Source organism: Haemorhous mexicanus, chromosome 10, assembly GCF_027477595.1.
Source record: "Haemorhous mexicanus isolate bHaeMex1 chromosome 10, bHaeMex1.pri, whole genome shotgun sequence".
In the NCBI taxonomy this organism is placed as follows: domain Eukaryota; kingdom Metazoa; phylum Chordata; class Aves; order Passeriformes; family Fringillidae; genus Haemorhous; species Haemorhous mexicanus.
This window is the reverse complement of record NC_082350.1, coordinates 9,889,143-9,892,613: the sequence shown is the minus strand read 5'-3', so window position 1 is coordinate 9,892,613 and position 3,471 is coordinate 9,889,143.

Genomic DNA, 3,471 nt, shown 5'->3' with positions numbered 1-3,471 from the left:
TTCCTTTCTGCTTATAATCTTTTAGTTTAGTTAAGCCCACAAAAATGCTGAGAGAAATTGCTTAATTCCACAGAAGTCTGTCATCATCTCTCAGCTTGATACAAATTTTTGTTTGATTTTTGAGGAAACTTTTGTTTAAAGTGTTTTTTAGGCCATGACAGAAGATTATATCTGTACGTGTTACGGAAAGTTATTTAATGAGGACAACTAACATATTGCAAAACTGATGTTCTGCATGTTCAGCTCTTAGGCACAGGTCAAGGAAATGTCCTAGAGAGTCTGGCTCAGCAGGCTCCAAGTGCTGTGCTTGGGCTAGCACAGGTTTCACACACATCCCTCCTGGGAGTACATGTCTGTGAGGCTCTTGCTTTCTGCTCTCTTATAAATGCCTTTGTAAATGAAAACTCCTGCTCTCAGTGCACAGATCAGCTTCCAGGCTTCATGGCATTGGTGCCATATGCTCCAAAGGAGATACTCACTATGTTCTCCCTTGTAACTTCTCCTCAAATCACCTTTTTTCAAAGGGCATACATATTGTGTTCTGAGTGGTTACAGGTTTGGCAATTACCTGTCTATGCCCTTGGCAGGACAATATCTGTAGCAGAACACAACAGGTTTGTAGATGGATAAAGGCCCTGGCTTTCCAGAGGAGTTGTTGGTAAGAACACTTTTTTGGCCAAAATGTTCATGATTCAGCTTCCATCACTGATCTCTGGAAGTCATCGTGATACCTGTCAAACAGTCAAGGGTTTTCCAGCTCACAAGTAAAAGTTCTTTCCCAAAGTTTTTTTCCATTCAAGTTTTTTCCTGTACCGCTGTTGTGTACAGAGCCTTTTAATTAGATCTTTCATCTAAGTGTTAATTTATTAAAAAGACAGTCTGTGCTAACTGAATAAGCACAATTTCCCTTTGCTTTAGCCTTCCATTCTTCCAAATGATCTGCTTTTAACTGTGGCAAAGCCACTGAGTTCAAGTCATCACCTAACCTAGAAATACAAGGTGATCTTGTCCATAGCTCTGACATCCTACAGACCCTCAGCTGACACTGACCTGAGCTTGCTATTGAGTTCTCTATCAGCCTGAAAACATCTGCTCTCTTGAGACCAAACTGAGTAAGGACCAAAACTCAGGGAGTGTTCTGTTTTTCGGGGTTTTGTTGGTTGGTTGGGGTTTTTTTGGTGTCTTGTTGATTTGGTTTTTTTTTTTGTGTAAAAGTTTTCATACAAATTCTGAGAAACTTCTGTACCTTTCATGTTCTGGATGTGGTCAAGGACCTTCCTTGGTATAGCACAATATCCCAATGCTTGTGTAGCAGGTTTCCCATGGTTTTTCCCAGCTGAGGCTCTGCTGACAGTCAGGCAGTGTGGTGAGGTGTACCAGGCTGGAAAGGCACCTCCTGACTGGAAAGCTTGTGTCTCTTGGTGGCAGAGGCTGTACAGAGCACTGAGCTGGCTGGGAGGTTGCCCTCACTATTTCCTGAGACAAAGATGGTTTTAGTAAAACATAGTGGGGTTTTGTTTTGTTTTGTTTTGTTTTTTTTTAAAGAAAGAAAGAAAAGTCCAGCACTTGATTTGGAGGAGCAGGGGAATTCAATTCTCTATCAAGGAAATCAGGAGGAGACATTTCCTCTGGGAGATGCTGATGGAATGCTGATCCTGTCTGCTCTTCCAGCAGTGGCTCTGGGCCAGGGCTGTGGCTGAAGCCCAGCAGCTGAGCAGTGCCCTGGGAGTGATTCCCTGCCCCTGGGCAGGTGCTCTGCCCTGAGCCAGTTCTACAGCTGCCCATCTCAGCAGGTACCTGTGGCTGATTCCCCACAAGGAAGGTGTAAGCCAAGAATGTTCTGAGGTCCCACGCCTCAAGGGAGGTTGCAAAACCATGATCTCTTCTGTTCTGATCTGGGACTGAGCCAAATGGAGTTTTCACAGATGGGAAAACCCAGGGATTCTTGAACCATCACCCGTGGCCCACCTTAAGGTGTTGCAAGTCAGCTTTAATTACACAGATACACAGTGGCCCTAGAGACAGGCAAAATATTTTCCAAGGGTTGCAACAGAAATGGCCAGGGCAGATTGTTCTCCTTCTGTCCTCAGCCCTGCCTCTAAGGAAGCACTGTGATTTTAAATGAAGAGAAAACATGTGGGCTTGGAAGACAGAGTAGTTCAGTGTGTTGGCTAAGGACAGCAGCACAGCTCTGACTTCTCCTCTGCAGAGTATCCCCCTTGCAGAGCAATACAAAGCTGTATTTAAGCACCTCCTCTGCCCCGTGAGCACGGCCTTGCCTGGGGCTCCAGCTGGCTGCAGTGCTGCTCTCCTGCACTCTGGGCTGCATGGCTGGGCTGCAGGGATGGGCAAGTGAGAAGCAAGTGCTAAACCTTGGGTTGGAAGAGTGCAGGAACCAGAAGATCACTGACTTGCTTGGAAAGGTGTGGGGTCAGGCAATGGCACTCCACCTTGCTGTCTGTGTGACAGGGCTGCTGCTGGGCTGTAGGAAAAGACTGAGCTTCTCTGCTGAAAGCAGAAATGACTCTTCATTGTTCCCCTGTAGTTCTTCTGGGCTGCTGTTGTGTTGGCTGTGAGTGTTGGGAGGTTTCACTGGGGGCTTTGCAGCACTGATGTATTCCAAAACAACCTCAAAGGTGTTTGCTGCAGCTCAGGGGAGCTGGGTTACAGGGTACATTTGGATTGTTTTGCCTTAGTAGTAATCCTACACCTGGGTCATAAAAGATAACAAACTTGATCCAGTGGCTGGAAAGAAGACCCCAGCATCACCCCACTCATGTTCTCCTTGGAGGGATGAATAGAAATGAAGTTCCTATGATTTCTCTTGAAAATTCCTTAGGAAGACCAGCTGCAGGCAGCTCTTAAAACTAACTTTACTTCCAGCATCTTACAAAAGCGTGGGATAGATGAGGAACATGTCCCCTTTGCCTGTATCATTCAGCCCTACTTCAGCTCCCTTCTCTTGCAAAGTCTGTCTTTTGTAGTATGTCTTAGCTTTATCTGAGGGCTTCTCCTCAAATCTACATTGTTTCCACCCTAGTTATATGTGGAGAAAATCTTATTCAACACAGCCTGAAAAATGAGAATAAGAAAAGACTCATCTGAATGATTTCTGACCATTTGGGTTTTGGTTTTGTCTGGGTTTCTTGAATTGAGTTAAAGTAGTCCCAGCTTGTGCAAGCTCTTGTGAAAAAAATGCTGCCAGCATTACATTTCACAGTCAGCAAATATCCACAAGGCTGATGGTGGTGATGGTAAAATCCTGTTTACATCAGTTTACTGTTGGTGTTTGTTCAGGGGTGCTGCTCCCTGCCCTGTGCAGTAACTCCCCTCTGTCTTCCCAGGGGGGTCTGTCTCATGCCAGGTGTAAAGCCAGGAAACTATGGGGCAAAAGCTGAGGCAAAAGGTTCTTCTGGGGGCTCTGGTGTCAGGGGCTGAGATGCTGAGAACAAAACACAAGATAAATCCACT